General features: G+C 40.7%; 1 protein-coding gene and 1 long non-coding RNA gene across 8 annotated transcripts in view; one reads left to right on the top strand and one right to left on the bottom strand.

Annotated features, from left to right (window-relative positions):
* The window catches only part of PPP1R9A (protein phosphatase 1 regulatory subunit 9A), a 149,211-nt gene that overhangs the window by 103,977 nt on the left and 17,917 nt on the right, over positions 1-27,317 (bottom strand). The window lies entirely within an intron of this gene.
* Positions 4,355-5,482, top strand: LOC311430874. The gene is made up of 2 exons (XR_014689089.1): positions 4,355-4,557; positions 4,665-5,482. It is a non-coding gene; the product is annotated as an uncharacterized lncRNA (long non-coding RNA).

Raw genomic sequence — 27,317 nt, 5'->3', positions numbered from 1 at the left:
GGATATTTCCTTTCATTTCTGTAGCCTTTTATTTTTTCCTTTCCTGTCTGCTTGTGCTTTAAATAGCATTTGTTGGCCTGGGACGACACAGAGTCAGATTTCCTGAGCAGGGACTGTGATTTTTGTATCAGCAGCATCTGATCCTGTGTGTTTCCGGCAGATAGAGCAGGGACACCACCTGATTTCTGCACTTGTGCTCTGGATGTTAAGTACCACCTGAAAGCCTGAGAGATCGCAAATCTGTGTCTTTGTGCCAGGTAAACTGATCTCTAAGAGTCTGCAATAGATAACTCCCCTTTTTTTGTGTGTGTGAGGTTTTGTAATCCCGATTAGCCCTGTGGCTCAGTCCTGCGCTGGAGGTAAAAGCACGCAGCCCAAGCCCAGCGCAGGTGGACTGAAACCACAGGTAAGCAAGAGCAACCCACATCGTACCTCTGGAGCTCCTGGCTCCTCCTGGGACGTCTTATCTCCATCAGGAGAACTGCTCTTTCTGCAATTCACGATGAACACTTTTTATAGCACGGACTAACCCTCGGAGTCCGCGCTGCAGCAGGAACTGTATGCGTGTGTCAGCACGGTACCTGATTTCTGAAAAATGTAATGATCATGTGGAGATGATGACAGATTTATCCAAGCCCCTGTGTAAACAGGATTCAGAGAAACAATGTTAAATTGAGTTATGTGACTTGATACAATCAACACCTTCCGAAATCCAAATCAAGAGGGAACACTGCAGCATTAAGTTAAATTACTGAGTTCAAGCACAGGTTATCCCCTTCACCTTTAGTCATAACATAAATCCCTTTGGAAAGTATTAATTTCTGGCTGCTTAACGATGATGTTTTATACAACTGCATATTCAACTCAGCAGGCCTTTCCAAAATCCCAGCTGTGACCTAGTGTTCCTACTGACTACTTCTGACAGATAAAGTTGCACCGAAGGTTTCTGTAAAGTTTTCAGATATGTGTGTGACAGGACCCACAGAAAGAGAGGCACTCATCAAAACTGCTTTGATTTTCTTTTGCCAGCATCTTCTCTCATTTCTTGCATTGGAATGACACTTACTGTCTGTAATCCTCCACCAGTCACCCTGCTGAAGTCCCCCCCAGTCTTCTCCTTTGCCCTATGTTTTCCCATTCTCCTTACATGACATTACAAGGGAGCGTGTTTATGCCATGTAATTCTAGGTTAGCAAGCTGGCTTTCCTCTCGAAACAATGGGAGCAGCACCTCCACCCCATGACTCAGAGCAGAAACCTGGTGAGGAGGAGCATCGATCCGAATGCACGCACCCAGGAGAAGGGACCACAAGTGCCTAGTAGAGGCTGTAACCAAGATGAGTGGTTGCTAGACACTGCATGTTGGATATGTGCCTATTTCTTCCAAAAGGCCAGGAGGAGAGAGTCAAAGTACACAGTCAATAATTCAGAGCAGGATGAAGAGCACATCGCTGCTTAAAATCACAACTACAGAAAGTGGAAATCTGCTCAGAATGAGAAGCAGTGATGGGGAACATGATTCTAAGCACATCGTTCTTCTTTTTAAGAAAAAAAAAGAAAAGGAAAATATTCTGATTAACGCCTGCTCCTCCAAAACTCACGGGTCTGTATGACAAGTGATCTGCCAGGAATTTATTTATTTGTTAAAGGGAACTTCGAAGTCTCACTTACAAAACAATCATAGGAGACAACAATTCATATCCAGACGAGCACTTAACAACCACCAAGACCCTTCCAAACCATCGTCAGGGCACACTGGCAGAGTTTACATGGACTGTCAGACAACTGACTGAAAGGTATTGCTCCTTCCTACATTCTTCCTTCCAGAACACGCTGAACAAGCACTGCGGTGTCTCACACTTTGCCCTTGGAATAGATCTTCTGTGGTGTGGCATCTGCTCCAAAGATTTAGCAGAAATCTTAACAAATATATTACCTAGTATTTTTCATCTGTTCACTTCTAATAGGACTGAGATGAAACCCATTTAATGCCTGATTCTACAGAGATTCAACCAGACCTTGATAGATTTACCAATCTCAGCGGCTTTTCTAAGATTCCTGGATCTCAAAAGCAGATGAAACAATTTCTGATGGTTTTCCATTTTGCTATACTGCATTAAAAATTGCAGCTTGAAGCAAGTTCTCACAGCTGAATTAATAGCTCCTGGACACAGCTTAAAATGGAAAACTCCGGTATAAACTACAGCATCAACATCAAGGTTAAATTCTCACAGCATCTGAGCCTTTCAGCAAGGTTTTTTCACATGTTTTGACTATATTTTCAAGGCCCAGTTTTTTCACCCTTCCCTCAAAAGAAATAACAATTACCTTGTAGTAAATGTAATTATTTGTCTGAATTACAGAGAGAACATTTAATTTAAGCAAGATCACATTATTTAAATGACAATAATTATTGGGCTTGCCCAAAGACATTTTCTCTCCATTGCAAAGTCATTAAGGACAAAATGGTCAGGAGCTTTTCAGATGGTATGCGTCATGGTTGAATACCATAAAAACAGTAAATATACAGCCTTGAGTTTAATGGAGAGAATTCTGTAAAAGGCTACAAAGAGGTTCTGGAAAGGTCCCTTTATCAGATTCCTTTCAGCTGTTTTAAAGCATAAGCTGTATATAGTCCTCTAACAGCAGATAGATTTGCCCAAAGGATGCCATCAAATTGTTCTCTTACCTAAAAATAAATTTCGCTTAATGCTTCAATAAATGTTTGTACACACACTTAGCTCTCCAATGCCTCCAGATATTTATGTGCAGCACACAACAGTGTGTGTGCAGGAGCATGTACATGCTTGCCATGCTGAATTTCTCAATGCAACCCTTAGCACTCCCATTAAGGTCTTCCAACACTAACGAAGAAACTTTCCTGTCTCATGCAATGTGCTTTCAGGTGGCCTCTAAGAGTTATTTAGCTTTTCGTTTTCTGAATACATAGCAGTAATTTATTGAAATTTTCTATTCCCTATAATTCCTGGAAGTTCTGCTGCAACAAACTCCTCTTACCTATCAAGGACTCCAGTACTACTTTCCTCTAATACTCTGACATGGGCTGTGCTTACTTCTCCATTCTCACATAAAACATATTGCACAACACAACAACTTTCATCCCCTCAGAGGGAACATCTGATCACCAGTACGGTACGCTCACTCAATTCCAGCACTGAATGCAGCCTCCCAGCTGAGCAGATGCAGATTTGCTGCATCCCAGGAAGGATTAGAAAAGCATTGCACACCTTTCAATGAGTATATGGGAAAACTGGTGTCACATTAGTCCTGATTTGGACTAAAAATCAAGAAGTGAAAAAGTTTTTCTGCTTACCACTGTGCCATCCACAGCATTTAAAGTATTTTCCCCTTAAACCAATTAAGGTATCAAGATCAGGATAGCAGCATGTCACCACAGTATCTACCTGGAGGTATAAAGAACCAGGCACATAACAAAAGCCAGGGAAATACATCTGATTCATATTAAGAGTCACTCCAAGTATTCTAATAGGCTGGGTATATTTCTAAAGAAACATAAAAGTTCAGATTTTTTCTTCACTTTGGTACATATTTAGAACATCTGAGATTTTCCTAGAGGAAGAGCAGAATATACCAAACTTTCACTTAAAAATAAAAACTACTTTGAACAAAAATATGTAGCCAGATCTATTTTTAGCATTTTACATTATTAGAACAAGAAATACTTGAAAAAGATATTTCCCAAATGGTTAAAAACTACCACACACTGAATTTAATTTCTCTAAATTATCAAGAACACTTGGAAATTTCTGTAAATTTCTCAAAAACACTTGGAAAATCTTAAAAAGAATGGATCGCTCCACGATACCCCTAGAAATTTTGTTTGCATTCTATGTAGTCCTTACTTTTTTTTTTATTTACTTAAAACTTTACTGAAAATCATGGTGACCAAGATAGGGAAAACCTTCTGGTCATTACTTGCAAACGCCTTATTCTTTTTAACTGAGAGTTTGATTCAGGGCTACCTTATTTAAAATAAATAAATAAATAAAAATGCATCATTATATATATATTAAAACCTTGCTATGTTTTTATGCTATTTTTGTCAATAAACTCCATGAAGAACTTCAGACAATGAGTTCTTCATCATGTCTCAAAAAAAATCTTCCCTGATAAAGAAATAACCCTTCTTCCCATCTTACCAGCTGTTTAATTAGCAAACAAAATGCAGCACTAACAACCAAAGGCAGCAACCTGCCTCCAGGTGCTGCAGAGGAATGAAGCTAAAGCTTGGGGGATGTTTTGGGATGGGCTCGATGAAGATCTGCTGTGATTTGATGAAGCTCTGCTGAAACTTGCAGTCTGCACCCAAAGGATGCTGTCCTCTCTCCCCCTTGGCTGTGTGTGTCTCCGTCTCCTTTACACTCAAACTGGCCATTACACAATCGCATGCTCAGAGATCAACAACTCAGAAAGCTGCGTGACTTTATGAGGGGATAAACTGCAATATCCCACAGGAGGTTCTCTTTGAAGGTCCTGATCTACTGCAGTTTAAAGAAGCTGAACCGGTTTTAGTAGGGTGAGTTACTTCCTCCTGCTAAGCTGTAACAAAGAGATAATAACTTTGGACTCGGACATATGAACACACTTCTCCTTTTCTTAGTTGCTCTTCCCATGTTTTCCCAGAAGTTCTCTCTTCTAGGCCTGCCCTCTTTGACTCCTCTCTGAGACGAAACAGCAAGTGCAAGTAGTTTGTCTGCTATCGCTTCTGGGGAAGGACGGCTGCTGCTGCTGCTAGCATCAAAGACGGTCACCTACCTGTCGTAAAGCTTGTCTCGGATCTCGAGCCTAGCAGAGGTTCAGGACAGAAAACACAGCCTTACAGCTCTTGTATGCACCACTTATCAAGATGCTGATAACAACGCAGTCCCAAATAAATCAAAGAAAATGAACAAGCTGTTAGCTACAGGGCGCACTTCAAATATGAAGCACTATGATTCAGTCATTGAAGACTGAAAAATTATTGCAAGCAATTCAGCAAGATACCCAGAAAGAACAAAATGCCCTCAGTCAAACAGAAGTCTGTCAAGTGAATCCATTCTATCTGAAGGGCTCTAAACTACAAATAAACCTTAAAAAAAATATATATATATATATGTTTACATGAGTTATAAAGAAACATTTTAAATTAAGTTTTCAAGGCAAAGTCAAGAACACTGTAGAAGTTTATTTCTATTCTGCTCTGTTTTGCAGCCTCTGGGAGTTGAGTTCATGCAAGACTTGACCAAAATGTACTACGGGCAGGAGCAGCAGGTGCATCCACTTTCTGTTAATGTAAATCCCTGATATCTTTGCTGAGGCTGGAAAAAATGCTGCTGTCACTGCACTTTGAGTTACGAGAGCTGACATTTTACATGGTACATGTTACTTGCTAAATCAAAATTACAGCCACACAAAACCTGTGTCTATGCATTCAAGTCTTAGAGCAATTCCTCAAGGAAAAATGTGGATTAAACTTAAGGTTTTACAGGGAACAGTTAATTTCATGAACTTTTGCTCCATCTTACCCCTGAGAAAAGGCTGAGACACAGCAGCACGCTGCAGGTACACACCCCACTCCTCAAAGTCTCTGCTACAGAGCAATTGTTTTCAATTCCATCAAGTAACTGAATCAGAATATAACACTTCAGAGCCATTATTAGATTCACATCTACTCCTAATTCAAGAATTGTTTGTTATTTCATGGAGACAGCTTGCAAGGATTCTGTCCTAATGAAGCAAAGGTATCCTTAAACTGGGTCTATAAAAGCATGCAAGTTCAGTCATTATCATCATAAGCTCCTCATCGATAATATATACAGTAAAAACTTTACAACGGTCAAAGAAAATGTATTTATTTTGCATGATGAGTAAACGTATCCTCAGCTCACTGTCAACAGAAGAGCCAGTCTCAAGTTTACTAAAATCAACTGGTTTTGACACATACAGTTAAGATAGAGAATTTGAAGATGCAAGTGAACTAGACACATGTAAAAATTAACTCATAACAGCTGAATACTCCAAAGTAAGAAGTCCTAATAAGACTTTCTAAAATACTACAATCTGAAAACAAAACAAACAAAAACAATCCTTTTATATTTTAAGACCTCACATTTAAATACACACGGATTCCTCTAAATTGTGTTCTTCTCTTTTGTTTTACATTTTAAAAATACTTTAGCACTAGTCACTAGAGTTAAAGGAAGGGCAGTAAAGACACTTTTCTTCATTCCAGTCCTATTATGCCTATTTTGTACTGCTGCCTGCTTCAGCTCGTATTTATTACCAGTGGTTGTACAAAGGACCTTTCTCTATATAGATCAGAAAAGCTTTTACTTCTATCCTGCTTTATCTTAGAAATTTGCTACCTACTGCTTTGTACTGAGAAATGCATCCACATGGCACATTCTGTTTTATGTGAGTCTGCAAACATTCACGACATAACAGCATGAATTAGAGGTTGCAACAGTTTTAATAAACATTTTTCCTTTTATAAAAGCCTAATGCTGAAATTGTATTCCCTTCTGCCATTTGAGACTTTATATTCAGTGAGTTCCTGCTTTCCTAAATTACATTTTCTCATGATACAAGTGCATAACTTTACTGTGTAGGCTGCAAATCTGGTGGGAAAAAAAACATTTTTTAGAAATGTCGAGTACTATCCGATTATCATTTTGTGGCAAGTTTTCCGCCTACATTAAAACCCACAGATAGTAAAAGTCAAAAGGAGCTGTGTTACACACCAGCTTGGCTCCAAAGGGAATATAATTACTGCTTTTGTGCTGAATTTAGTGGCTTTTTTTTAACCACTTTACATTTCCAAAACTGAGCCCGGAAACAACTGTATTTTAAACCACTTGTGTTATACTAAAATATATGTTTCCCAGCAGCCATGTTGTAAATTTTCCCAGTTACTCTGGATTCTGAATATTCCCAACTGCTCTACAGACGTAATACTACTTCTGGTTGAAGATTAATGGTTAAGAATATCGACAGCACCATTTTTTTAAAAAACCATCTACAGCCTCACCGGTGCTGCAGCTATTTGGGCATGGGATGAGTACCACCAGCATTGTACCCTGAATGCTGGGCATCTCACTGACCGCAGCTATGCCAAAAATGACAGGCTGAATGGTCACAGCACTTCACTTGCCACTCCAGAGCATCGGTGCATTGACTCTGAGCACTGCAGGGTAGGCAGGCAACAGGGCAAGCTGCTTGTGGGGCAGGATCTGTTTGAGGCTGGACTCGGTGATCTTGGAGATCTCTTCCAACCTAAATGATTCTGTGACTCTGTGATCCATCCCAAGGAAAACCCAGGCTCTGACCCTGCACAAATTAAAAGTCGTGCAACTCAGTTCAAAGTGGAGATGAACGCAGCTCTCAGACTTGGCTTCAGGGGATCTGGGCTTCTGAGCGAGCAAGCTTCGGGGTAGCTGCTTGCTTTGACTTCTATTATACAAAGTGTTCTGCAAATAACAGCAGTTATTTCTCTGAGGCAATTAGACGTGTTTTAAAAAGAACCCCTTATATAAGCCCTTCGCAACTGAGGAAAGAGCAATTAACTTGCATAATTGTTAGCTGGGACCTGTAGTTTCAGCAATGCAGCTCAGCATGCCTTCAAGACGGCCAGGCATGGCCCGTTAAATACCACGCACCGCGAAACGCTGCCACCGTGGGGGTTCACCCCCTTTTTATGCACACACAGCCCCATCACTGCAACAAACGGAGGGCAGATGGAGGCAGAGACGACCTTCAAGAGCAGTCCTCAGATGCCAATGTTATTTCCATAAATTTTATTCCCCTCCTCAAGACAGAACATTTCTCTGTAGTATTATGGTTGGCTGAGCAGAGCTGGAGGAAATGTGAATTAAAAATCCCATTAGAGTGGCGCACGTCCGACTCCATACAAGTAATGAGATATAGAAATTTCCATACGATCTGTGCTTAAATAAGCATCAAGGGAGGTTTGGAACACAAGTTGAAAGGTATGTATTAATCATTAGAAGAGAAAATTTAATTCAAAAAAAATAGAAAAGTAAAAATTGGAAAAAAAATATCTATGTGAATCTTTTGGGCAAAAATTATTTTGGGGGGAATAAAGATCCCGTTATTTGAATATTTACAGATACTCAACATTTTATTTATGACCCAGCACTGCTCTGAGGGGAAAAGTGATGATGCTGTGCTGGTCATGTTACCGCCTCTCCACTGCAGCTTCAAGAAGGCAGAAAGTCTTAACGTGCTGGGTCATCTGCCCTGCCATCACCCTGATCCCTAACCTCATGTTTCTGAACTCTACATTTGGGATGCTCCTTTTTTCCCCTTCTCTTCTCAGCACTTAACATTTGTTTCATTGCAAACTGCACCTGAATGCATTATTTAAGTACTGAAGTAACTACATGTGCAAATGTATGCTCTTGCTCAGTAGCTCTTCTGCACAATTAATTATTGAAAACGTAGTACGAAGTGTTCAGAGGCAGAAAGAACAACCTGGAGGTTAGCTGCTTACCTTCACTGGAGACAGGTGAGGCTCAGTCTCCGTTACTGAAACTCTCTTTTGGTAACTAAAGCAGCCACCTCACAGGAACATCTCATGTAGGCATGCTGCAGCAGCACAGAGCAGGATTTAAAGCAGTCCCATTCCTTTGCACATTTTAACACACTGCAGTGCTCAATGAAGTCTGGTTTGCACTGACGGAGTCAATCAGCCAAGGGAGCTCAGCGCTTTAATTGCTCTCGTGTAAAATTACTTTGTTCAAATGTTCCTTACGCACACAGGGCAGGTAATCAGTAGAACTCACTAATTCCAAGGCTGCTTCAAACCTGAGCCTCTCTCACCTCTAAGCACCTTAATATTAAAATAAGGTACCTTAAACGGAGGATCATTATAGTCTTCTCTGCTGGATGCAAGATGAATGTTAAAAACCCTCTGTGCTGAGTCAGTGTGAGCAGACACTGCCAGGGAGTAGTGGGAGGGCAGGCGGTCACCATGTGTGATGCTGAAGCACAACCTTACGGCCTCTGGTGCTGGGTCTGGGCCTTCATCTGCCCTCCCATCCTCCTCCTCATGCTTGGTGCAGCCCTGCCAGGGGGCAGCTCCCACCCTGACCCACCTCCTGTCAGCAAGGAAGGGTCAGGATCAAACTAACAGGGGGAAAATTAGCACAGCACTACACTTCAAATTCAGGACTGTATTTCCAAAAGCAGCCTGTGGTTTGGGGAGCAACTGCTTCCAAGTCCTCCGCCTGAGATGTCTCGAGCGCTATTTTCATCTCAGCTGAACATTTACCGCTCCCCTGGAAATCAGCAGGAGAGGTGGGTGCTCAACATCTCTGCAAAGCACGGCAGTACTTCTGCAAGGGAAAAAACGTTAAATCCGAAACGTTTAAAATTAGGAGATCTAATTGCTATCCAATTTTAGGAACAATGCCAAACAAACAATGTCTTGGAAATAAAAAAGAAAGGGTAAATTAGCTTAAAATAAAATGTAGGGAAAAAAGCAGCAGTTTGAAATGCACATCGCTTCCACATCCACACTCTCGATTTTTCATCGCCTTGGGGATGTGCCAGCATGCTGAAAAGATGAAAAACAACGTTCTTCCAAAGGGGTCACACAGGCAACGTGCTACCAACCCTCAACAAATTAATAATACAAATGGTTTTACATTTATTTGGGAATACTTTCGATTAATAGGGCTCCTTGAAAGGTTGTTGGATATTTTATTACGGCGACATTTCTACTCTGCATGCTTCTGCGTGCAATTTATACTCTACAAAAGATCTATTTTAACACAGGAAAAGACTCCACTAAAACTGGGTATTTAGGTCATTTATATTACTGCAGCGAAGCGTCACTTATTTCGTCTGATACTCCTAGCCGTTCTGTCATTTGCCAAGAGTGATGTTTGCACTCAGAAAACTGTGGCGAGTCAGTAAAGGCAGGCGGGATCTGACCTGAACTGGCACCAGGGTTAGGACTTGAACCTTCACTGCAGGCTGTGCCCGTGCGGCAGAGCTCAGCTTTCCTTCTCCTCACCATGAGTCCAGGATTGGCTCTCAATGGATGCAAGGAAAGAAACAAGGAAGGAGATTTCTACTCATCAATGAAAATTTCGATTTAATGATTCTGTGCAGTGAGGTATTAAGCAACACGAGCAGAATATGCTGGACAGCTAGCAGAGAGTTTAAAGTGACCACCCAGGCGGCCTCTGACAGAAGCAGAAAGGCACCAAACACCTGGTTTACAGTCACAGCACGTAAACCACAATCACTACTTCATCCCCATCAGCTCTTGGGTACCCTGCGTCTTCCCCAGCTCTGCCTGCCGTAGGTGTCAGTCAGTTGCCTAAAAGGCAAACCATTGTTAACAATAATGTTTGGAATTGTACAAAAGGAATAAAAACCTCCATTGCCGCAGCCTTTAGGCCTGAGGAAAGACAGGATGAAGAAGCTGCTGGCAGCATCCTCTTCGAGTTTGTTTAAGGACAAGCGGGATTCAGTCACTGCTGGATGGACTAGGAATAGTTTGTCAGGGAAGGAGGAAAGGGGAGAGAGTCGCTGAATTGCTCTCAACACACGCTTGCCTTCAGCAGAGCTCTGGTCTGCTGCCACAGGGCTCCAACACTCACAATCTTTTGCAATCTCTTTGGACATGATTGCAAATAAAACCCAGGAATGAAAAAAATTAAAATTGTGAATGATAGTATGTAGGTAGAACTCTAATATTTAATATTTATCTAAAAGCTAGTGACTTGTGTCTTGTGCAACTCAAGCAGCAGTGTGTAAGCTTGCTTATGCTTGCTTTTTTTGGTGCATTTTCAGGTAACCACAAACTGTATCCATGGAGGATGCACGTCCAGAACAATAAAACCCATAGAAGTAACAGCACATATGGTTATAACTATAACAGTTGGACTACAAACTCTTCATTTTCACTGTCTGCTGGACTTTCTGCTCTGTAGATGGCTGCTATCTTCCTTTTGCTTCTTGCTTCTTCTGTCAGTATTAAAAGGATGTCATCATCACAACTTGCCTTTATCTCCTGCCACTCTCAGCTACGGATCAGACCAATCTATACTGGCATTTCAGCTAGCGAAATTACTCCAAATCCCTTTCATTACTGGACAACTAAATAATGATTTCTCTCAGGTGGTAATACGTCTTGTCACTTTCCTGCATCCGTGTACTGATAGTGGAGAACAATGATGCATCCTAAACCTCACCAGCACCGACGGTATCATGGTAATATCCTTAATAGTCTTCAAACTGCTTTCCTTTGAACAAGACAAACAAAAGAAATCCATTTGCTCAGACCTTTCACGAACTGCGCATTTTGAAACTTCAAGTCAAAATAAAGGGCATAGATGCAGTGATCAAAGAGCAGCTGCTAGCTTAATCCATCAGTAAAAGGATCCAAACAAAAGCTTAAACTAGCAAAATGACAAGAATGCAAAACGTTGAGGCTAGAATTTCCATTCACGGCAAAGGAAAATGTTCCTCTCAAGTAACTGCAGAGATATAAAATAATCTGCAGACATTATGATGTTTATGAATCCTCAGCTTCAGAGCAATTCATTGACAAAACCATTACAATCTACTACACAGCAAATGTAGTGTTTTTCCTGAGATTCATGCTACTTCTCCTTTACTGCTGCTAAAGAAACAGCCAGCTTGTTTGGGCTATGGAATTAAGATAGAGTGCAATTATTTTTTTGTTATTAAATGGCTTGTGAATCTACCTGTTTATTTAATACAACCCATGGTGCAGGTAGCCAAGTGGAACAGGTCTTATTTACTAAAATAATTAGATAATTTTTTAGGAAAAGTTGTTGTGAAGTGCCTGAACAAAGAATGAAAATTACAGTATGGGAAGAGCAGGTTACAGTCAGCTCAGAGACAAAGCATAACCAGATATATGAAAAACTCTTCCCAGGCTGACGCCTGAATTTGAGAGCAGAGTCCACTACTAAAGACTTCTGTCCCCTGAGGCCTGGGAACAAAGCACTTGGAGCAATGACAAGTTCATATTTAAATTGCTGCACCTACAATTACAACGGGAAGAACACCATACACCTTTTTTATAGAGTCATTTCTGCCAGGGCTGTTGATCTTTTATGTTAGTGCAATGCAAAGAAATTTTGCAAACTTCATTTCCAACAGAAATTAAGAACCCAACCCAAACCAGTGCTTTAACAACTCCTGAATTTACAGAATTGGCAATGTGAACAGGAAAGAAATAAGATGGTGGGAGACAGGAATTTATTTTTTTTTTTTTTTTGTACATAGGCAGGATGAACACAGGAAGGCAGGAAGATGATTTGCTCCAGAACTCCTTACATTAAAAGGTACTGGAGGCACTGACCGCTGATGCACAGCCTTGTTGGTACATGCTGCATGTTGAGGGTTTCTGAGGTTGCATTCAAAGCCACAAGGTAAAGACAGACCACTGAGGTCTCCTAAAAGAGATTTGTCTAAGTCTGTGTTAAACACTTAGGCTTCCCAGCGCCCTGAAATCAAAGTAGCCAGTCCAGAGCAAGCTCACTTTAACCTTAGTGAAGCAACAGAGCTCAACAAAAGCACATTTTTGACTCTTAGAGCATTCAATTTTTGAGCACCGGCAAACAGAAAGGAGAGCAAAATCGCCTTAGTGATAATTTACAAAATGTAGCTACAAGATACTGATTTTCACCAAGATATATTAATTTAAATTAACAATTAATAAAACTTAATGTGCAATTTAGTACTTCTTGGCTGAATATGACGTTCTATAACACCTGGTCTTCCCACTTGCTGATTCACTATAACCAAACTAGGAATCACTTCATGGCCGTGACTACATGCCGGCCAGCTGCACAGCCTAGCCCATAAGGGAAGATGAAGACATGAAGCACCTAACTGCAGCTCCCTTGGGGAATTAAAAAAGCTAATTTAAAGCCAAATTTATTCAAAACACTTAACTGGAAAAAATACAATATTCTGATATTTTAAATCAAGACTAAATGTTTCAATTTCTCCTCAATAGTTCTTTGTAGCAATTTTCACTAAAACTAAGTAATTGCGGATTATTTTATTCTGGGGATGTAGTCATCATTTTCCAAAACAAGGAGATATTTTTGACCAAACACACGATCATTTCATAAAAAATATAATTAAGCCAAGTTCACAGCGCAAAACTATTCATTCTTTAAAACACAGTGAATAATTGTGTTTGTTACTGTCTAAAAGTAGCTCAATAGACTTCAAAATATGGACTTCCAAGATGATTCACTCTTTGGAGAATAACGCTCCCTTTTTTAAAAATAGCACTGCTTATCAATAAGCAAAGGTAGTGCTTTATCAGAAAAATCTGACACCCACCAGAGGACACAGTCGAAGAAACACAACCTGGATGCTTTACAAACCTACCAGCAATTTACAGGCTATCAGACAGCCTCTACATTGATCATATCGTTAGCTGGTGTAACCAGTCTTACCTTGGCAAAGTATTATGGGTTTTACCCTTCAATATGTAGAATTTGCAGACTTTTGGAGCACACAAGAAATGATTTATATTGAATCTTCTCTATATTTTCACGTATCTTATGTTTCTCCATTTTCTTCCAATGCCTGTGCTACCTACATGGAGAGGAAATCTGTGTCTGACCTCAGAGCCACCTATAATTCAGTACGTGATTCATACAGACATACAGTGCTTTGCAAGAGGAGAAAAATACACACAAGTATGTGGTAATGTAACAGAGCATACTAATAAAACTCTCCAACTCTGCTTTAGCGTGGTTTTGAAGCACACAAATTCTTTTGACTTACAGAAGCACTCTGTCCAGTGCTCCATCACCCTCACAGTAAAGAAGTGCCCTCTCATATTTATCCAGAACCTCCTGTGCTTCAGTTTGTTCCTGTTGCCTCTTGTCCTGTTGCTGGGCACCACTGAAAAGCGTCCAGCCCTGTCCTCTTGACACCCTCTCTTTAGACATTTGTACCCACTGATAAGATCCCCTCTCAGTTTTCTCTTCTCCAAGCTAAGAGGCCCAGCTCTCTCAGCCTCTCCTCATGCAACAGATGCTCCAGCCCCCTCATCATCTTTGTAGCCCTCCCCTAGAATTGCTACAGGAGCTCCACATCCCTCTTCTACTGAGGAGCCCATAACTGGAAACAGGACTCCAGGTGATCAGCTATTAAAATACTGACAATTAAACGAAACTAAAATGGCAGTGGAACTTCTTAAAACTTTTAAGATTAAACTTTTCTGTGCAGGGAGTCCTTGTTATTCTTTACTAAAACGAGGAAGCCAAATTCACCTATCACCAGCTGCAAGAGGCAGAATCAGGTGCAAACCCCTTATATGGAGATAATTAAAATGTAGGAAGGCACTTTGATTTAGGCAAAGCCAGAGTTAGAGGCAGAGACAGAGTGATTAACCTCTGAAGCCCACCAGTTTCCTTTACCAGCCTTAGATATCAAAATGTGAACGCCTGTAGCTGAGCTAGCTAGCTAAACTAGCTATGGCTAAATTCATGATTAAGGTAAAGAAGAAATGGGGCCATTTGGAATCCAGTTCAGCTGTTTCAGACATCTCCCTGAGGGATGATATTAATTACACTGGCTAGGCTGACTGCACTGTCATTGGCTATAAACCTTAAGGTTACTACCTCAGACCAGCTTTTACTGACTTTTCTACTGCATCTACTTCTAGTGAGGTAGCACTCACTGCTTAACAACATGCATTTCTCTGTACTTGAGGTCAGAATAAAAAACCACCTGTATGCTGTGTGAGACCACCTCAATAAAAAACTGAGGTATTTTGTCTAGATGAACTTCAGAGGTACCTTACTCATCTCTACCCACGACAATGTGAACAAAAAAAAAGAAATACCAATGGATAAGTAAAACAGGATTTCTTTTTTCTCCTTATTCAGGCTGCCTGTGACCTGAAAAAACAGCAAATCAGCTGTTCATGATGGAAAGCTGGCTCACAATACATTTGCCTAGAAACGCACATGGTGAAGAACACAGCAAAGGAAGGCAAGGTGCCTAGCTGTCCTCTGTAGGATTTATCCCTCTACTTTTAGATAGCATCCACTGGTGCAAGCACATCAGAAGTCCCTGGTTCCAGGTTTCTCAGTTCAGTTTAATTAACTCCCCTGACAGAAAGCAGGATAGCTCTGCTGTAGTTTTTCATAGAGAATGAGCTTAGCTATGCAAACAGAAGTATGCCTGATATCAGTGGCATTTTAGAGCTGACAAGTTTGTCAGCTCTAACACGTTAGAAAAATCCATAGCTCTTGTGTGATAAATCTGCCAAAATGAAGTGAAAAAGCATGCATCTGCAAGCATTAATTTCTTCTGTCACTGTCTTGATCCAGCACATAGAAAGAAGCTAAGGTATTTCACTTAAGGTTTTATAATATGGGCATAATCCTAAAGGCACCTTCTAATTTTTGGACCAAACTCTGCTACTTCAGGGTACTTGATAATATCTTTCACAAATGTACTGTAGCCAATCTTAAAACTACCTGTATGCCTTCTATCCTCATATGAAGATTCAAGGCCCATTGATCAAGTATTAATAACTGACCTCTATTTTCCATCCTGAATCCACCCTCATAATGGCTCTCTTGGATGCCATTACTGTCAGCTCTGTTCACCTGACCATTTCAGTGCAAATTCAAGTTTCTTAAATGCAAAACCCTGGAACTCTAAACAATTGCTCAGCCTAGTTTTTCCCAGTCCCTTATTACCTGTACTAGAAATACCTCGGCATACATCTCTAAAGACACACTTAGAATCATACAATCATTAAGGTTTGAAAAGACCTTCCAGATCATCTGGTCCAACCATCAACCTACCACCAATGTCACCCACTAAACCCTGTCTCTAAGCACTCGTCCAACCTTTCCTTGAACACCCCCAGGGACGGTGACTCCACCACCTCCCTGAGCAACCTGTCCCAATGCCCGACTGCTCTTTCTGAGCAGAAATGTCTCCTCATTTCCTACCTGAACCTCCCCTGGTGCAACTTGAGGCCATTCCCTCTAATCCTATTGCTAGTTACCTGTGAGAAGAGACTGACCCCCAAATCCCCACAGCTTCCTATCAAGTAGCTGTAGAGAACAATGAGGTCTCCTTAGCCTCCTCTTCCCCAGACTAGACACCCTCAGTTCCCTCAGCCGCTCCTCACATGACTTGTGCTCAGCTTCATGGTTTCATCAGCTTCATGGAACTTCTCTGGACATGCTCCAGGGCCTCGATGTCCTTCGTGTAGTGAGGGGCCCAAAGCTGAACACTTGAGGTGCAGCCTCACCAGAGCTGAGTACAGGGGGACGATCACCCCCCTGCTCCTGCTGGCTACACTGTTCCTTATACAAGCCAGGATGCCATTGGCCACGTGGGCACACTGTTGGCTCATGTTCAGGTGAGCATCAACCAGCATCCCCAGATCCTTTTCCTCTGCTCAGCTTTCAAGCCACCCTGCCCCAAGCCTGCAGCACTACATGCGGTTGTTGTGATCAAAGTGCAGGACCCGGCACTTAGCCATGTTGAACCTATTCCCATTGGCCTCTGCCCATTGTCCCATCCTGTCCAGGTCTCTCTGTTTGATTGACACTTCCCCCCAACTAGTGTCATCTGCAAACTTACTGAGGGTGCACTCAATTCCCTCACCCAAACCATCAATAAAGATATTAAAGAGGATGGGCCCAACACCGAACCCTGGGGAACACCACTGGTGACCAGTCACCAGCTGGATTTCACTCCATTCACCACCACTCTCTGGGCCCAGCCATTCAGCCAGTTTTTAACCCAGCAAAGAGTGTGCCTGTCCAAGCCATGGGCTGCCAGCTTCTCCATGAGAATGTTATGGGAGACTGTGTCAAAGGCTTTGCTGAAGTTCAGGTAAACTACCTCAACAGCCTTTCCCTCATCCACCAGGCACGTCACCCAGTCGTTGAAGGAGATGAGGTTGGTCAGGCAAGACTTGCCTTTCATGAACCCATGCTGGCTGGCCTGATTCCCTGGTTGTCTTGCACATACTCACACACACTGCCTTTAAATATAAACTTGCAAGATAGACACATAGCCTCAACAGATTTATCATATTAATCCTATCACTGACAAAGAATAGAGGTATTTCCTTCTTTCTCCTGAATTTCCAGGAGGTATCAGTCATCAACCTGAAAGTACATAACAGCACTTCTGACTGATTTTAACTTCACATCTATTACACCAATCTTCAAGGTCTGCTGGTTCTTCTTTTTCTGCATTGTTTATATCCACAAATTTTACATGATCAACTATCTCCACAGTTGCTTTTTTGTCATCATCAGCACTGAAAACATTCTTCAACTCTTGAGAAAGTCTATCCAGCAACTTCTCACTAGCTTGACTGCTCTGCTTTCAACACTGACATGATCTACACACCCAATTTGCAACCTGCATTACAACTCTACAGCACCCGCAGGAATAAAACTGCTCTTTTTTCTACTTAAATTGAAATTACACCAATGCTCAAAAAGTTTCACAGCTTCACAGAGTGATTGAGGTTGGAAGGGACCTCTGGAGGTGACATGGTCCAACCCCCCAGCTCAAGCAAGGCCACCTACAGCCACTTGTTCAGGACCATGTCCAGACAGCTTCTGAACATCTCCAACATGGAAGACTCCACAACTTCTCTGGGCAGTGCTCACATGTCCTCATAGTGAAAAAGTGTTTCTTGATGTTCAGATGAACAGCAGCTGCTGATTCATATTCATCTCCACCAGCGCCCCAGGTTCCTCTTCACCAACTTGCTTTCCAGCCAGGCAGCCCCCTGCATGTCATGGTGCCTGGGGTTGTTCTTCCCCATGCGCAGGACTCTGCACTTCTCCAGGTTTAGCTGCATGAGGTTCCTGCCAGCCCATTTCTCCTGCCTCTCCAGGCCCCTCTGGATGGCAGCATGATCCTCTGGTGTGTCCACACTCCTCCCGACCTTGTGCCATCTGCAAACTCACTGAGGGTACGTGCTGCCCCATCTTCCAGATCACTGGGGAAGACGTTGAACAGGACTGGGCCCAGTATGGACCCTGGAGCACACTGTAGGTTACTGGCCTCCAGCCAGACTTCATGCCACTGATCACCACTCTCTGAGCTCAATTCTGCCAATTTTGAATCCACCTCACTGCCTGCTCACATCCAGCCCCTGCTTCATCTTGTCTGTGAAAATGCTACAGGAGACAGTGTAGAAAGCCTGACTGAAGTCAACTTAGGCAAGATTCACTGCTCTCCCCTCACCTCCCAAGCCAGTCACTTCTTCCATCACAGATGGTTACCAGGTTGGTCAAGAATAGCTTCCCCTTTGTGAATCCATGTCGACTACTCCGGACAGCCTTATTTATTTTAAATGTTTTTAAAATATTGGAAAACATCATGTCTGTAATCAGGACGTCAGTAGATAAAAATGACATAATTACATCTCTTTTTTTTAAATGTAAATTTACATCAACTGAGAATATCTCGTTTCAGTCTAAAGCATGTTTTTTCTGATTTCAGGAGCACATTTTTTCCAAGTAACAAAGCAGATCACATGTCATTCACACACATATTTTTTTCCCAGAGGCAAGAGGAAAAATAAAAAGAAAATAGATTCTGTGCACACTTTCTAACTACATCTTAAAATTTCAAGAGATTTCTTATGAACTTTAACAACCAGTAAAAAATCCCTCTTAAAACCTATCGCCAAATCTTTGGTTTCTAATTGTTTGAATCCTAGTAGGTAATTGTAAGTGTACTAATCAAGCAAGAAAAACTGCATTACGTTCTAGGTAAGTATATAAATCCTGCTCTCAAATATTTTTCCTTCCAATTAAGCATGTTTTAAACATGATAAAGCTTACAAGAAAAATACTATTGAAAATTCCAGAAACTCTTCTTACTACAGATTTCAGGATGAAACTTTTTTTTACCTGAATTCCAGAATAAATAATATCTAACAATCACATATAAGAATTCTGTTCACCCTCAGGAAATGTTTCAATGACCTGAATATGTCAGAAAGAGGGAGAAGCAAATGACCATACTGAGAAATACGTGAATGAGAAAACAGTAAGCCAGCTATTTACTGTGCCACTGTAAATAATTTTTACCACAATTCAGCATATGCTTAAAATTACTTAATTACTATTTAAAAACCATCTGTGATGCACAATATATGATTTTGCTATATACACTGTCATAAAGCATCATCTCAAATACACCAGAAGGCAAAAGCACAGATAGTTCTGCCTAGAAAGTACAATATCGCTGGAAGTCTCTTGGGAGACAGAGAGCTTTCTCTTATCAACACTTTAATTTTCAAGAAAAGCAACCAGAAATAACAGATAAGTAGCTTTATATTGAAAATAAAATACCATTCTGATTTTCAGAATAACTATTATTCAACTTCCATGTTTATAGTTAAATCTGAAAAAAAAAATAGTTCAATGAAGTCTCGTATCATTGGAATAAAGTACCAGGAGATAGGGAGAAAAATCAGTGTTTCTATGCTGTGCCAAAAAAAAAAAAAAAAAAAAAAAAAAAAAAAAGAGTCAACAAAGAGAGTCAACTTTTAGTGTTTATTTATTACATAAGTAAAAGAATGAAATTGTAATAGCATGGAGATTGGCAACTGATCAGTGAAAACTGAAGGAGAAGGAAAAGCTAAAGGGGAAAAAAAGAAGCAATATCTTATTGTTCCTTTTCTGGTCTTCAGTGAAACGCTAAGAAAAATACAGCTCTCAGGAGAGCCTACCCCAAGGAAGCTGGGACTGAACAAATCACTAGATTGGGTATCAAAGGAGATGCATGGCCCATCCTACTCGCCAGCTCCAGGGCAGTACCACCGTGTGTGTGCTGAAGCTCCTCTTGGTGACACTGCGCAACAGCTGCTCTACGCCTGTGCAACCAGATGTTTCTGAACTACCACTACACAGCTGCATAATTTAACCTCCGACGTCAGCGTACAGCTTTGTGCCTCTCCATTATTGTTTTTGTTTGCTTGTTTTTGCATGCAGTTGGGAGATATTTATATCTTTTCAAAATATACAATAACATTAGCCCTTGCTGCTGTGTTTTCAAGGGCTAAAATGAAAAATAAGCACAATGTGTTACTTGAACTTAATAAAAAACTCTGAAATACTAATACATCTGGAACAAAGAGATTAACATTCTTCAATTAAGACAGGAGAAAGCTTGCCTCAAATTGATTTGCACTCAGTACATACTATTTCATCCGTTCAGAGATTAGATGTGTGGGTAAACTGGTTTCCAAGGTAACTGGACTAACCATGGGGAAGTCATCAGGGTGATAAGTAATTCAAAAAATTCGGAAGGTACCATACGGAAATGGAAGTCATTGAACTGTGGCTACTAAGATAAACCTGAGATTTACTTATTTTACATAAAGTAGAATAGGATTATTTAGAACAGTGTTTCTAATGTTAAACTGCAAGGTCATGAACGGTGCCTGAAAATCTGACATGCAGCCAGCAGGGAAGGTACAAGGAGCACAAGCATGAAATCACTGACACACGAGCTTCAGCGCTCATGCATCCCCAGCTCTCTCCAACATTTTTGCTGCAGTGCTATCATGTAGGGTAAACCAGCAACACAGACCCCCAAGCAGCAACAGGGAATCCGCAAAGTATTATAACAGAGAAAACAGCTGAAGAATGAGTGTTAGGGCTTGGGAGTTAAGTTCTGCAACAAATGCCCCTGAAAGAAAGTGAACTCAACAAACCCGGACGTCTGAAGACTGATAATGGTTTTTTGTTTGTTTGTTTGTTTTCTCCCCAGGTTTAGAGCTCTAGGCAATGCAATTCTTAGAAATACAGTGAGATAACAACAAAGCAAAACATTTTGCTTATTTAAATGTTTAATTCTTACACGCATGCTTAAGTATCACTAAATACAGTACTTAAGATTGCAATTTTGGATTTGGATACCATGATTCAGCAAATGTTTAAATTGACTACACAAACTAGAAGGAATGAGCTTTTCAGCCAAAAACAAAACAAAACAAACAAAAACCCACCAAAATCCTCCTATCATTTGGAGCAAAGTAAAACACAACTGAGTAATGAAATAAAAATAGGCTGGCCATAGATAGTACCTTCTAGGTGTTTGCTTCTCGTTATGCACAAATTGCACAGAGTATACCAAGTTGCAATATCAATCCATACTGCAATTTAAATTCAAGGCAAAAACAGAACAGAGTATCTGTTTGCAGACAGGGTTTTCAACTGTAGATATGCATACATACACAGCTGGAATAGAAGATTTTGAATGCAAAAGAGGAAATTAAATTTTGAAGACCAATAATCAGCAAAAATAGGAACAATGTACCTAAAAAAGTAATAAAAACAATTTGCCATATGTGTAGATGTCCTCATCCCTAACCCACACGCCCTCCCACCATGCCCAGTGGCAGCGTGGTGCTTTCTGAGCAAACTTTGTGTGGAGATGGGTTACAGGAGAGACTCCAGTGAAGCACCTCCACCTGGAGACCAGAAAATTTCCTCCTGGTGCACTACCACCCTCCTGTACCCTTTCTTCTGGCAGTACAGGGATGAAAAGACCATTTTCTTCCACAGAGGTGGAAGAGGGGCTTTCTGCAAAACCCATGGTGGGGCAAACACTCTGATGCACGGCCAGGCCCAAGGTCACAAAATGGCGGGCACGTGAGGGACAAAGTCTGTCTTTGGGCAGGGCCTACTCGGGCAGCTCATTTTATTTGTTTTAAATACATCACTGTGGCACTCTAGATGTGAAGGATTTGCAGTTGTTACTCTATACTGTGGGAAAGTATGTTATTTTTTTTTTTTTCAGTGCTCCAAATAGCATTTCTGAAAGCTTTTGAAAAGACATGGGAAAGAAAAGACCAGCTCATATCTGAAATACTTTTCAGAACTCAATCCTCTAAGCTGCTTCTCAACCTAGGAACGGCATCACCTACTGCAAAAATTCAGGGTGCTTCTGTTGGAATATAAGCTGAAATAGCTTTGCACTCAATGCAAATATCCCTAAATCGCATGAAATCTGCTAATTTTCTAATTTTCAGTACCAGAAGAAGTTTGATACAGCACCAAGATAACCTTGGCATAAATATCTTGTGCAAAAATATCTTGAGCAGATTCAGACACAAAGTCCTCCAGGTTATATAATGACTCTGAAAACTACTTAAAGAACACAATAAGGAATACATTTTCTTAACTTATCCACAGAGAGAAAAGAAAGCTTCCCTAAGGAGAATTCACTGCACTGGGGGAAGGCATTAATTTTGGCCTCACTAACAGCAGGACTCTACTGCAATTCTACATCTGCCCACAATTTCGTAAAACAAAAGCAAAAAAAAAAAATCTTATCAAAGTCTGGGGCACATAGCAGCACAAAAGCAAAAAAGACAGGCCTTATGATCTTGGTGATACTTCTTAAAAGACCGGAAGTCCAGAGAGCTTCTCAATGGGATGGAATAATGTTGTTTGTTTGCTTAGTTCAACATCTCTGCATCAAGCTTCCCAGCACTTTCAGTCATAGCTTAGCACAGGAAGAGTCGCTGTACTTGCTGGGTAAACATGACTTAAAACACCACAGGGAAAAAAAAAAAAAAAAAAAGGCCACCAGCTGTAAAAGAAGTAAAACAACATACAGCTGCCTCTACAGAATGGCACAAAGATGAATCAGTCATCCCCTGCAACTGCTGGAGAAAAATCCCTGATCCTTTAAATGTTGCATTCTTCAAAAAAAGCTTACCAGAAGTCCACACACAAGCCCCAGCTTTAGTCTCCAGTCTAAGGAGAAGAACACACACTTAACTTAGTGCCCCAAACAGGATCCTACATACTAAATGCAACCGTGAGAAGAATTCTGCCTTTGAATTGGAAGTCTTCTAAACTATGCCATTCAATTGCCATAAATCAAATGTTGCCAAACCACCAAATAAATTCTACAATGCTATTACTTCTCTCTGTTGTACTGGATTTTTCTAAGAACATACCTTACTTAGACCTTAACTTACAATTGATATTGGGGGGGGGGGGGAAGATGTCACTACATCAAAGCGCATCTTTGATTCCTCAGCAGAAAAAAATCATCTGGTGTTCACAGTTGCTTATTGAATATAAAATTATTAGTAAAACCTATATCCATCCATCAGCTATTGAACAGGCAGGCTATGGAGAATTCATTTGGCTTATTTTATGTAACATTTAAAAGAAGAGAAAGTATATGACTTCATGGCAAGGTAAATTAGTCTCTTATTGAGCACCAAACTGCTACAAGACTGCCTTTGGTACCAATCTGCCTAGTGTAATTTTAATTCAGGTACACCAAATTTATACTGCTGCCTGCAGCAATATATACACGTAGACCCCATGATGCTCCCCCAACTCTTATCTCTTCTGTTTCCTGTATGTAGCTTGATACTGTAGTACAAAGCAAAGGGGTACGGATTCTGAGAATTGTAATTTGTTTCCTACTTCTGTTGGCCAAGCATATAATTACATCCATGACAGCTAATATTTTCAAACAAGTATCAAGACACATTGGACTACTGCTGTGAAGAAAGTCAGCACTATCATAAAAACACTAGGAACTCAAAGTGCACGTTAGAGCTGCTTTCTTTTACCTCCTGTGTAGTAATTTCAGTTTCAGTTCTGCCAAAGATACCATTGCTAATAAACCCACTCTTGACAGCCGGAGTTACACGTGAGCTACAATTCTGTCCAAACTACACATTAGCCACTTTTTTAATTTCTGAAGCCTGCCTTCACGTTTACTGTGGAGCTATTAAAATTAGAAAGGTATGTTTTGGAGGTGTTGAAGACTGCATAGAAGCTCTCTTGAATCCAAACAGTGAAGGGCAGAGCAGTGGTTCAGGAATGAGGCAACCACTTGAAGATGCAGCTGCAATCCCTGGTTTTGGCCAGAGACCTCCTCTGTACCTGATTTACCTGTAGGTAAGTGATCGAACATTGTAATTGCAAATCACATTTTCTTTCTGACAACAGTTCATTGATATCATAAGATTCCCAAAAAGCAGTTATCTGAATTTTAACATGTTTATTTAGCATTAAAATTTGAAGCTCTCAGTTCTATCTCTTCCACTAATCTCAGCAACATAACTAAGAACTACTTCATTTTCCTCCATTTCTCGCCCTACTACATTATCTATGGGGCTGATTTATATTCATTATGCAGACAAGGAGATATTCTGGTCACAAAGTGAATAGCTCGATAAGGCTCTGACTGTATGGCAGAAACAGGGCAGCTTCAGGACATGAATAAGAAAATCTATCCTGGTCATCCAAGGTTCTCTATTCACTGATGTTTTATTTCTGTTTTTTTTTTTTTTTTTTCTCCTTGGGATTACACCTGACATTCAACTTGCATTACAGTAGTAAAGTTTAATATTATTCCTCCTCATCTCCCAGGCACCGCTTTCAAATAAATTAATGGGAAAAACAACCTAAAAAGAAGTCAGGTTTCAACTGATACTGCATTTGAAGAAAACAGCATGGAAAAGCATCCAGAAGAGGAGGTAGTTTGAGAAACAAACACTGTTTGTTATCACTAACTGGGGACTATACACAGTTAAGTATTTATGGTCTTATTTGCTGGTCAAAGCAAAATACATTTTTGTGCTGAATTAAAAATCTGGAGTTGAGCCCTTAAAATCCCACAAAATCCAAAGGGAAATTAAGTTGTTTTAGGGATGCTGCTCCACAAAGTAAGCATAAACACCACCATGGCCCTGCTCTAGAGTCAATGTACCGAGTACTGCAGCCTCTCTAACCTCTTTTGCTTCTTCCAGCGTACACCCCTAAAAAGAGCTACAAGCAGATGCCTCCCTTTACTTGGGAATAAAAGTCTACAATTCTCTCTGGAAGGCAGGTGACCATCACATTTAATCAAAAGAAAGGGCAAGACCTGGCTCTCTTCTTGAAAGCCTATCCAGGAGAGGAAGAGATGGCAGTGGTATGCCTTTACAAAAAGGGCCAAGTGGCTTTGACACTCAACCACTACGTGGCAGTTGTATTCAATTACCTTTAAGTTAAAGAACCTTTTTTTAATCTATTAGCTCCTTATATATTTAATTGTAAGGAGTCATTCAGTGAGTCTTAGATCAAAAAAAAAAATGCCCTCATTGTTGAAGGCGAATAGACTACATAGTAAGCTACACAATCTTTTGTGTTCTTTCCAGTGGCAGGATCTGCAAATTCTTTCTGTAGAGATTGTGGCTTTGGTCCCATGTTCAACAGAAAGAATGGAAGAGCACACTATTTAACCTACAGCATGATGTTGTAATAATGTTCTGCAAAATGACGGAGTAAGGTCTGAGTGCCTCCCCTTCCTAGGCACTTGCTCTGAAGATGGTTATTCTTCCAATTTATTTTATTTACTGCCTGCACAAGCCAATGTTTTTATAAGTATTGATTATAGATTTGTAACACACCTGAAGAAGCTCCCAGCCCTCACGGAACAATGCATACACACTCCAGGATCACTAAACAAGAAACCCCATTAAGCAGTAACAATAGTTTTCCTGGCATCTTCTTGATCAGCTTAGAGTTGAGATGTGATCGCACAGAGGAGACTTGCTGACTAGTAATTAATCTCATCAAGAATTGCTTTCAACTGAAGGCACTATGCTCTCTTTCATGAAGCTGATGGCATTTGTTAGAAGCTGTCACCCAAAAACGCATGATTTTTTAGTTATACATAGAAAGTACTGAAAGCTAGAAACTTTAAGTCATTTGGTTTCTTTTCAAAGTAGCTTTATTTATTTATTTATTTTGAATGCTGCTAGATACTGAAACTGCTTCCAGCAAAACATTAGCTTATCCTTTTGTTACCATGACATATACCTGAAGCAGACTCTTTTTGACACAGCTCCTGTAGCTGGCTGAAGGGACCACCTTGCCGGTACTTGGTATAATTAGACAGCAGGCTACATGCTCAGCACAGTGTTTTAAGACTCCTTGCAAAACAGACCGCAGTTCCCAGGGTTTACTGCTTTGGGAGTACAATCAGAGCAAAGAGTAAAGGCCAGCCCAGCCCACAATGCTCAGATTTTGTTTTTTCATCGCAGGTATTTTGCTGTGGCATTCTTTTTTTGGTTCACTCTTTTCCAGCAGATGAGCTGTCAAATCTTTCTCTTACAGCAGACTGTAGACAAACCTATACACTTTTCCTTAACTATGATATGAAATTGAAATGTCTTTGTAATGCAGATCCAGTACATCAGTAAGGCAGGACTGTAAAACAGAAGTAGTATTGCTAAGTCATTTAAGTGCGTCTATAAATAAGTCCACATTAAACTTCTACACTGCTGGAGTTAACACTGAAAAAAAATCCCATATCCATGACGTGTATCTTCTTATGATCTTAGCTAAAAAGTACCTGACAATATCATTGCTATGCTTTTAGCACAGGTGGGAAGTGCACTGGTAATTCACGTAGAGGTTCTCTGAGGTTTTACGGTTGCAATTATGCATACATCTTTAAGAAAAATTCCCATAAGTCATCTCAATTTAGCAAGCTTTAACACTGACATCATGTTTCGCTTTATTACACCACTCTCAAATTTTTTATGGCCTGAACTTTTGCTCACTCAAATTTGCTCCTTTGCGTTTATTTGCTGTCACACACCTGTGAGAAAAGGAGGCAAGGCATGTCAGTGCAGCTGTTATCCTGATGCACACTTTATCCAAACCACCATAGGAACAGAAAAACTAGTATCTGTACGCTTCGTCACTGGCATCATCATGTCTGTACAATTGCCCTGTCACAAATGCATGCTCATAGCTTATTTTCTGTTCCCAAAGTGCTAACCAAACGGTGCAGAAGACCCAGCACATGACTCAGATGTTTTGTAATGACAGTCTCCAGCACTGTCATCTGCCCACCCCACACAGTGTGGTTTGCAGATGCGCTAGTTCAGACACACCATGGTGGTGAATGCCACCATAAATTCAGGATTTCCTCCCCTTCCGCTGTCCCCGTGGTTGGTACTCCATCACATGCTGTCAGAAATCTTTGCATGCAACCTCAGTGATCTGAATCAGAGCCAATGCTGTAACTACTGAAAATCTGCTGCCAGTACGAATCAACTAATTTACTGATCAAATTCATGACAGAAGCAGGACAAAGTGCTGTTCAATATCAGGGAGTCCCTAAAATATCTTGTTTCTGATGCTAATGCTCTGAGTTCTGCACCAAGCACACAAATAAGGATATTAGCACAAACAGTTGATTCCAACACAGGTATTTTAAACATAGCTTATTCTACAG

Source organism: Aythya ferina, assembly GCF_964211825.1.
Source record: "Aythya ferina genome assembly, chromosome: 2".
NCBI classification, from domain to species: domain Eukaryota; kingdom Metazoa; phylum Chordata; class Aves; order Anseriformes; family Anatidae; genus Aythya; species Aythya ferina.
This window is presented reverse-complemented; position numbering and strand designations above follow the sequence as displayed.